The sequence below is a fragment of the Protopterus annectens genome, chromosome 1.part1 (assembly GCF_019279795.1).
Source record: "Protopterus annectens isolate FY-2018-M chromosome 1.part1, PAN1.0, whole genome shotgun sequence".
Lineage (NCBI taxonomy): Eukaryota > Metazoa > Chordata > Ceratodontiformes > Protopteridae > Protopterus > Protopterus annectens.
Window position 1 is genome coordinate 1,823,042,267 of NC_056726.1, and position 10,864 is coordinate 1,823,053,130.

At 40.7% G+C, this 10,864-nt stretch overlaps 1 protein-coding gene across 1 annotated transcript in view; it reads right to left on the reverse strand.

The window, feature by feature from the left end:
- The window catches only part of STK40 (serine/threonine kinase 40), a 1,174,020-nt gene extending 1,172,272 nt beyond the window's left edge, over positions 1-1,748 (reverse strand). The window contains exon 1 of the mRNA XM_044089696.1: positions 1,368-1,748. The gene's annotated coding sequence lies outside the window, so the exon portion shown is untranslated. The remainder of the gene's footprint in view (positions 1-1,367) is intronic.
- Positions 1,749-10,864: the final 9,116 nt, after the last annotated feature.

The following is a 10,864-nucleotide window of genomic DNA, read 5'->3' on the forward strand; positions in this document are numbered from 1 at the left end:
CCTAATCAGTGCAGTTACTAGAAAATGGCATAACAGCCACCCCCCCAGAGAGACTTTCAAAAAAATATACACACTGTCGCAATTTTGAAATAATTTGTCTATATACATGTGCAACTTCTTCAATACAACTGCAATGCAATGGGCATAGGAAAAGGCAGAGTGGTCCATTCAGTAACCATTTGTCACAGTATGCTAACATTGTGTGCCACACTCTCTCTCATGTATATTACACAGATCTATGCAGAGTACAATAACAAGGTATACACAGTTACACACAATTGTCTGCATTCACTACCTATCAATTTTTTTAGATGCATTCCTAATCATGCAATTTTCAAGTCTGCCTAGTTCCAAATTGGGTACCAGTAACCAAAAATTCTCACGTTATGTTACGCAATACATGCAAGTCTTGGTCAGTTTTAAAAAAGTGTGCTTTTACGCTATTATTTCAGAATGCATCGTTTCACAATAAAAAGTAGAAACGCCCACTCAAGTCCAATCACGAAATATAAACAGAATATAAACTAAACTCAGAACAACCACTTAAAAGAGTACACATCCCTCACGATCAATCACATTGCTACACCCTGGGCAAACAAGTCACTAGGCAATACTTAAATACAAACAAGTGATGAAAGCAGAGTCAGGTAGATTTTTCTACCTGACAAAACCACTTAAGGAGTCTCCTGTGGTGCAACACAAACAGATATTTTTTTTTCTAACAAGTTGTTCCCTCCTTGATCTATTCACATTTTAAACTCAAACAGTAATTTAACCAGCGGTCAATTAACTATACCTGAAGTAATAACCAATTCACCTGCAAAACTGTCAGCGTACACAACTTACTTTAAAAACAAATACACAGTGTCGCTGTGCTATACACAATAAACCGTATACTGCAACTTTCAAAACGACAAAGGAAAACAACATCTGAATTAAAAACACAGGAAGCAATGCCATTTACAAATCTGCAAACATCAAAACAATACGTAACAAAATAAAATTAGAATTAATAAGTTGCCAACAAAATACTTATGTGCCAGTACAAAAAGCTAAAAACAATAAGAGTATGTAAGTTTACAAAGCCCCACCCCCCATCTCAATATTCAACTAAAATAAAACAGACAGACCGAAAGTAACACTGTCAAGGAAATGGGTAATATACGTCCAAACACAGTAGTGACTTGAAAAGGTCCTCCTGTCATGCTACTGAAGCCAGAATCCATCACACTTCTGTGGCAATTAATTCAAACATACTCACAATAACTACAAAACTCCATTCCCACGATACCAAACTACAAGAACAGCCGCAGGCTATAAATACCCCTCAGCTACATAACAACAGAAGACCCCATCGCCGGCCCTACCTTTCCCGTCACCGGATAACTATCCTGTTAAAAGCTAATCATCCTGCAGCTACGTTCCGAGAGCAGCAACTTCTAGTAGCTGCAGAAGAAGGGAGGTAGTCCCGAACTTCCAATACGTCCAGTGCTGTTTTTGTTGCTGCCTGACTGCTTAAGAGTCAGCGAACCGCAATAGGGAAACCCTTTCACTCTGCACTTGCATCTTCGCAAGGCCAAACCACCTGATAACGGAAATGACGTATTTGCATTGAATGACGCTTCATTCTGCAACCAATATCTTCGGAGGAAAGTAAGCTGTTATTCAATCCTGCTGCTGTTTGCAAAGTTTTGTAAGCGGCGATATTCTTTCTTATTTTTTTTAGTATTCGGATTCTGTCTTTTCTCCAATCTGTGATAGATCCCAGTTATCGTATTTAAAGGAAATTATACCGGCTTGCTTTTACTTAACAAGTGTTGCTCTAACCACGTTTTTAATTATTTGACTTAACTTGGAGTTTCTAAACAAGCCGATCCTTAGATGATTTACAGATAGGGTTACCACCTGTCCCAATTAGCGAGGGCAGTCCCTCTGAGCAGTTGTGTCCTGCAAAAAATTGTAAAAATGGCAAATGTCCTGAGATTTTAGGACAAAATTATTTCCTATATGTTATGTAATAGTTGCATAAAACAGTTATTCTGTATCTGAAACACCTAAATGTCATAAGAAACAGAATAAGCAACTAAAATGCTACAAGAATAAGCTTTTATTTAGGCAAAAAATGGAAATTCTGTCCTTTGTACTGGCCGTGTATGTTTTGGCCTGCAAAATCTGACGTTTATACCAAAAATGTCCTACTCTTTTTGTAAAGGTGGCAACCCCATTTACGGAGTGCAGTAATGCATCCTTCTATGGCATAGCGAGCTGGCTTACGTTACTCCTGTAATACGTGTGTAACTTTTTATGTTTTTTTTTTTCTTTATCATAATGCGCCTATAACAGTCATTGTAAATTGCATATCTCTCTCAACAGTGTAGTTTAAGGTAAACCTTCTCTCGCGTGTGTGTGTGTGCCTGCGAGTTGGGCTTTATTTACTAGAGTGGGGGTATAGCCTGACCCAGCCAGTAAATACTGATAATCATTACAAACCTAGGCTGAGCCTAAAATTTTTTAGTTGTACGATGTACGTATCCCCAGCAGAGTCGGAGTCGGTGTTTTAATATCTTGGGGCCCTACTAACAGAAAGTAAGGCAGTACAGCATACGTAACACTCACCCTAACGCCCATCTGTAACTACCCTCGCCTGGTTATTTAACCACCCATTCACCACTAGCCTCTCCAACACTATGCATTTCCCTTCTATTTTATTTTATCACGATCCTTCCCAGTATATAAGAGTTTCTTTACGTGATTCACACGCCGGCACATAACACTACAGAATGTACACGTGGTTGCATTTTTGTTATAAACTGTGTCACGACAGGGTAGCCACTAGCCAGCTACACAGAAGGAGCATTCACTCCAGCAGCATTCATACCCATGCCTCCTAATAGTTCGCTTAATCAACCCCAAGCTTTTTAAAATATTTTTCATGCCTGTTACTTCATCTTTTCATTCTGACTGAATCTTAACACAGCCAGCAACTGTTTATGAAACCAACCATTCACATATCATATACAAGATAAAGAGTTTTTCAGGGGAACATAATCATCTTCATATACATATAGGTGTGTATATACAAAATGCACTCACTCGAGGCACCCCTGCATTACCAGGCTATAATTCATACCACACCTTTCAGCCACCTAACCTGGACCGAAACACTAAAGGCGGAGGCCGGTCCATATTCATTAAGGATATCCACACATCCAGGCTAGTTGCTCAGCATAATACAGCCGAGATTATCCAAGTACAACTAACTCTGGGCAAGACCACTATCCAAATTGTAGCTTGATACAGATCCCCCACCATGCCCCAGGATTCCCACTCCTCATTTCTTGATACACTGGAAAATATTAGGATATGACCTAACATCCTAATAATGGGTGATTTCAAGTACCCCACCATTAACTGGGAAAACTACTCATGTACCAACACTTTTGCTCAACGTATTCTGGAATTAATAAATTCCAACGCCTTGGATCAACTTATCCACACACCTACCAGGGGCAGCAATATCCTAGACCTGGTCATTACCAATATGGGCGACCGGTGTTCCATACCAGAGGTCAATTCCTCGTTGGTCAGATCTGACCACAAGCTAATCACCCTAGACATCCATATTCTGTCCCCAGCCCCCATTAGGGAAACCACCGTAAAAAATTTCTCCAAAGCCAACTTCACGCTTCTTAAGACAGAAGTGGCAAACTTCACAACACCCATGCAAGATGAACAGTAGAGGTACAACTACTGAATCCTACACAAATGCATTTTATAGGCACTTACACGAGTGCATGGATCGTGCTATCCCTAACAGAACCAAAATGCTAGCCTCCAAAAAAAGGAAGCCAATCTGGTGGTCCCCTGCCATAAACAGACTACAACAGAAGAAAGAATCTGCTGCAAAAAAGAGTAAAATCCCATGAAGACCTTCTACATTGCCCACCTTATCATGAAGGGATTCACATCTAGATCAAGGGAAGTCATAGTCTCCCTATACTCATCACTCATCAGACCAATGATCGAGTACAATGCCCCATTCGGAATGTATCTGACCCGACACTTGCAGCAGCTGGAGAGGCCACAAAAGTTCCTCACCAAAAGGATAAAGGGTCTCAAAAATCTGTCTTATGCTGCACGACTGAAAGAACTCCAGTTATATTCAGTTGCATCGCTTGCTCAGAGGTGACCTATGCCTGACATACAAGGCCATGTCAAACCCAGATTTGATGAATATGCTTCATCTCAAAAATCTAGATCCTCAGAGCCACAAGGGCGGGTGACTTAAACCTCGACACGGTTATTAATAGGACGTGCTGGAGGGATAGATTCATCACTCAAAGACTCCCTATGCTGTGGAACAAAATCCCGGTTTATGTGAGGCAGAGCACCTCGCTGGCCTTGTTCAAGAGGAATCTTGACCAATGGATGGGAGATCGCAGATACACCCCAGGGGTTACCTCAGTGTCACTGCTCGACAGAGGCACAGCTAAATAATGGGCATAGTTTCTCCAAACTAAGGGGTGGCATAAGCCACAAAAAACTATGGGCTAGGCTTATAAATGCCCTCGGGCAGATAGCCTAGTATAAACCTATGAACCTATGAACCTATGATTGGAGGAACTCCCTGGTCAGCCTCAGTAAGAAGCTGAGATCCCTCATAAAATCCTCCAAAGCTAGTTACAAAAACAGAATTGCCACTGTTTCTAAAGACCGCCACAAAGCATTCTATAGCTATGTCAAGAATCTCAATAACAACACTCAGATCTGCTCTGAGTTACAGCACAATAGCACTACATATACAGAACCAACAGATATTGCCAACATCCTGGCAGATAGGATCAGTGCTAACTTTACCCACCCCTCTCACCCCCTAAAGGGCCCATCTCTATACCGGAAGAATGCAAAGTTCCTGTAATCACGGCTGCATGGGTAAAAACCACACTCTTCAAAGCCAAGAACACAGCATATATGGGGTCTGACAACATCCCAGGCTGCATTCTACACGAACTATAGAACGAACTGGCCACCCCACCTAAGTACCATGTTCAAGCATAGCCTCACCTCAGGCTTTGTGCCCACTGAATGGTGCACAGCGATAGTTATCCCACCCCACAAAGGGGGATCCACCATGGACCCTGGGAACTACCGCCCCATTAGCCTGACGAGACTGGTCTTCAAGGCCATGGAACATATCATCATGGAACCTATAAACAAAGACATTGGTAATCTCCAAACTCTGGACCCCATTCAGTTTGGATTTGTAAAAGGCAGATCATGTCTCCTAAACCTGATAGACTTCTTTGAAGCAGTCACCAAAGCCGTAGATGAGGGTAAGGTGGTTCACACAGCCTATCTAGATCTCGCCAAGGCTTTCAACACCATCCCCCACTCTGGAATTATAGATAAACTCACTATACTAGGCATAAATCCCTATATCACAAGATGGGCGGCCAACTGGCTTACTGACAGAACCCACACTGTGAAAGTAGCAGACTCCAAATCTGACTTCAGACCAGTGACAAGTGGAGTACCACAGGGTTCAGTCCTGGGTCCTCTCCTGTTTGTTATCTACGTTTCTGAAGTACAGGCTAACACAGAAGGTCTTTGGCTAATGAAGTTCACAGATGACTGCAAACTAGGTGCCATAATCGAAACTCCTAATGATGTCAACATCCTACAAAAGGGCCTCACTTAGACAGATGCCTGGTGTCAAAGCCATGGCCTCAAGCTCAATGCCTTTTGGTAAAAAATCTGTACCCATGAACTACCACATAGCTGGTAGTCTACTTAACACTGGAAGTGTGATAAGAGATCTTGAAACACTGGTGGACAGTAGTAGTATCTCCTTTGATAATTACATTGCCACAGTAGTCAGGAAATCCTTCTACGTGGCACACCTCATCACAAAAGTTTTCTCATCCAGGAAAAAAGAGGTAATTGTTCCCCTCTACTCATCACTCATTAGACCCATTATAGAGTCAATACCACTTTTGGTATGTGCTTCACAAGACATCTACAACAACTGGAAAGGCCACAGAAATACCTCACAAAGAGGATTACTGGCCTCAAACCGATGCCCTACGCAGACCATCTAAAAAAATTCCAGCTTTACTCCATCGCATATCGCCTACTCAGAGGTGATCTCTGCCTAACATACAAAGCTATGTCAAACCCAGAGCTGTTGGACATGGTCCACTTAAAGAAATCCCAACCCCTCCGAGCTACATGCTCTAGGGGCCTAAACCTTGTCACCACAATAAACAGAACATGCTGGAGGGATAGATTCCTGTCCCAGAGACTTCACATACTCTGGAACAAACTACCTATCTATATCAAACAAAGCTCCTCATTAGCACTCCAAGAAAAATCTTGATGATTGGATGGGAAATAGGAAATTCACCCTGGGGATCACTTTTGTGGCTCTGCTCGACAGGGGCACAGGAAAATTATTTTCATGGGTGGCGAAAGCCAGGGTACCTTTTTGGCTCTGCTTATATAAGCCCTAGGGCCAATAGCCTAATACCTACCTATGAACATACACACACACACACACACACACACACACACACACACACACACACACACACACACACACACACACACACACACACACACATTTCAACCCTTCTGTTTAATACCTCTTTCTCTTCCTCTCTACCAACTTGAATTAGTCATTAAGATGTTTTGGGGGCTTATTTTTTCTGATGCCCTATTGCAATTCCACATTTTTCAACTGTTCTTTTTGCTACATTTTATCATTTGTTAATTTCCATTATGGCATGAATGTATGTAGTTATGTATTCATTTTGCTATGTATGTATTTGTTAATTTCCATTATGGCATGAATGTATGTAGTTATGTATTCATTTTGCTATGTATGTATTTGTTAATTTCCATTATGGCATGAATGTATGTAGACTTGTATTCATATTCTTATTACTTGAATGTAACTTTGTTACTGTTATTTTTGTGTGTGGAGCTTTTTTCCTCAGGTTTCCACTGAAAATGGGCCACCAGTCCAGTTGGACTAACCCAGGTAACAATTTACAAATAAATAAACAAACTAAATGAAAGAAAGCAGAATTACCATATGCATCACACTGAACCTACTGATAAGTTTTAATTACAATAGAGTAATAAAGATATTGCTATGTTGGCATCAGCATCAACCCCCTTGTTCTCATTTTGTACATGGGTCAGGGGGTGTCACATCAACAGTTAACATCACCTAGAACCAGTGTTCACACCACCAAGTGGCTAGTCCTGTATGTTAGCCAAAAACAAAGATTCAGCAAACTAGCATGCCATGCATTACTTACTCTTGCCAAAATGAACCTATACTATTGTGGGAAGAATAGCCAGGGAATTGTTATGGCTAGGCTTGTACAGGCCCTAGGGCCAATAGCCTAGTACCAACCTGTGAACCTAAAATATGAGGTTTACTCAGTAGTCAAAATAAAATAAGCTCAACCACTTAGAGTATGCATAAACTTATCTTAATGTAACTCACAGCAAAACAGCCCAAAAATCATTGTCAAAGTTCTCTCCCTCTTTCAGGAAAATTACTTGCTTTCTTATTTATACAGACAAAATAAAGCAATAATTTGTTAGCCGCTAGTTATCGCCTGACTAATTACACCATAATAGAAAGCTGTTTAAGCATTATTTCACATTAATATGTGAATAGAAATCAGGGTCAGCTTTACAGTTTTGGGAAATCCTTCAGAATTAGCAAGGTTATGGGGCTACAGCAGAATTAAAAGAATCCGCATAGGTATAGTCAGGCCCCTCTTCCAGAGATTCAATAAATATGAAGATCAGAATTAAAAAAAAAACATTTTGTCCCCATCAGGATTAATATGCAGGGTATTTCAGCTGGCTTATGAGAACTGAAGCAAATATCCAATATACGTTCTGTGCTATAGCCAAAGTCCCACCAGACAAAAATGCAAAGTCCAAAAAACAAGAATGGTAGGACACTGCTGAAATTTCTTCCTCCTTTATTAAAACACACAAATAACCAAGGATGAGCGCTTTCGGGTAATAACCCTTCATCAGATAAAGTAAGAACAAACATTCCAACAATTTAAATTATCTAGTAACCAATGAGTTGTCAGTAAAAATTCTGCCTTTTTTGCAAGGCGGGCTTTAAAGGTACAGCATCATTTAGCCCTGGATTCCTGTGAGCCATCAGTTCCAATATCCATTTAGACTCTAAAGACTCTGTTAGAAGTTTGATGTCACCCCCTCTGTTGTTTTGTCTAACATAGTAATTACAGGTGTGGGGATAGCCACATTCTTTGATTTCCTGTCCTTGCCATTTTAAGTGGTGCATAGTGAAATATTTTCTGCTTAAAAACCCCAGCTTTGGCCGGCTAAGAACTTGGTTATATTCAACTGGACGTATAAGAGAATTTAAGTACCTTTATCTGCACTTTTTTTAAAAAAATACAGTATTTAATTTGATTTAAACTGTGTTGAAGGAATATTTAACTGAAGTGGCAGTTATTCTGCTCTTCAGTAACTTGAACTGAAGCTAGTGTTTGCTGAATTTTGTTATTTGCTAGTAATTACAGGTGTGGGGGTAGCTACATTCTTTGATTTCCTGTCCTTGCCTTTTTAAGTGGTGCATTGTGAAATATTTTCTGCTTAAAAACCTCAGCTTTGGCCGGCTAAGAACTTGGTTATATTCAACTGGACGTACAAGAGAATTTAAGTACCTTTATCTGCACTTTTTTTTTAAAAAATACAGTATTTAATTTGATTTAAACTGTGTTGAAGGAATATTTAACTGAAGTGGCAGTTATTTAGTGGCCTTGAAACTGCCTGCCCCTCAGCCTGCCTCTGGGCCCATCTCATTTGCTCACTCAACTGAGTGCAGTGAGATCATATTCTGATTTCAGGCACTCCTACTGTGTACAAAGAGAGCATCTGGGAAACAGACAAAAAAAAATTAAGCTTATTTCCTGCCTTTCCTGTTAAGTGGTATAGACTATTTGTAGGCTTCTGAGCCCCCAAGCCCTTCTTTGTTTGAGGGAAGCCTTCTAACTTGTTTTTTTCTTATAACTAGCCAGTTTTCTAGTTTCAGCACTCAAATATGTTTCTTTGATCTCAACACTTGTTCAGATTAAAAAAAAAAAATTTCATCTGCTTTTACTGTACTTGTGTTTCTACCTACTTCATTTTACTTTTGCATCATCTTAAAAATACTCAATTGTATTTATTACTGCTTGGTGTAACTCATTTTAAGCCTTTTGGTTTAAACACTTGGGCTTCGGACCAGTTGTTTTGCACTGAGAGGGTTTGTGGTCTGCACTGTTGTGGCAGAACAGGTAGCTTACATCCTTCTAGGTTGGGAACTGCTGATTGAGGGCTCAGTGTCTGTTATTCTAAAAGTGTATTAATTCTGGTTTAAGCACTTGGGCTTTCAGGCCAGTTATTTTACATTAAGAGGATTCGTGGTCTGCACTCTTGTGGGAGGAGAGGCTGGACTCTGCCCTTCTGAGCTGGGAATTTCTGGTTAAAGGCTTATAGTGCATGCATATCTGAACTGCTTCTTACTGAAGTTGGTGCACCTTGTTTGCTGTGGCATAGACTGGATTTGGGCCTGCTGGATCTAGCTTTGTTTGTGTAACTTGAGCACTAATCCAGACATTCTCTAAAGTATTCAATTGTATTTATTACTGCTTGGTTGTAACTTGATTAAAGTGTAGCTATCATTCTAAGTCTTTTGGATTAAGCACTTGGGCTTCAGACCAGTTGTTTTACATTAGGAAGGTTTGTGGCAAGCACTGTGGTGGCAGGACAGGTAGCTTTCATCCTTCTAAGTTGGGAACTGCTGATTGAGAGCCCAGTGTCCAAGTGTATTAGTTCTGGTTTAGGCACTTGAGCTTCAGGCCAGTTATTTTACATTAAGAAGGTTCATGGTCTGCACTCTTGTGGGAGAAGAGGCTGGACTCTGCCCTTCTGAGCTGGGAATTTCTGGTTAAAGGTTTATAGTGCCTGAATATTTGAACTGTATCTTACTGAAATTGGTACACCTTGTTTGCTCTAGCATAGACTAGATCCAGGCCTGCTGAATCTAGCTTTGTTTATATGCTTGTTTGTTTGCTTGTTATTTCCCTGGAAGCTAATTCCACCTAATACGGGGCTTCTCAGCGCTTCTGTGGATCACTAGTGATATCTGCATTGCTTACTGTACTAGTTCCTTGTTTCACTTGAAAGAAAGTTATTGTTTGTCGTTTTTGCATTTAGTTACTTGTAACACATTGCACTCAAGTTACCTGGCACTTGCTCACTAAAGCAATTATATAAGTCAGCACTAAAAATTAAAAGCACTACACCCTCACTCCCCACTGGCCCTTGTTTTCAATTATTAAGGAATTCCCAATATTATTCTAGCATGTCCAAAGGTCAGTTGTCAATCTCCTCTCCGGTCCAGCTGGTGAATCTGGGAATCTTGAGGCAATGTTATAACTGCCTCATGTACACAGACAACCCTCTCCTCCTCCCACATAACACAAATACTTGAGAGATGCAGCTATTTAGCCAAACTGGAGGCTGAGCTCTCTCAACTCAGGACTGGCAAGACCAGACAGGAGGAGAAAGCAACTACACACACCACAAAACCAGCCTCACATAATGCTACCACACCACTGAATCGAACACATAAACACACAAAGACATACTCGGAGGCTCTGAGTAAAAATTTACCTAAACAGCAGAGGCCTCCAAAGCAGACACCCAAGCAACTGCTACCTAAAGACACCCCACAAGCAACACATAAACCACAAAAGCAGTGTGCAAAGCAGTCACAGCCCTTAAGGCCAAATACAACACCAAACATACTTGTCATAGGTGA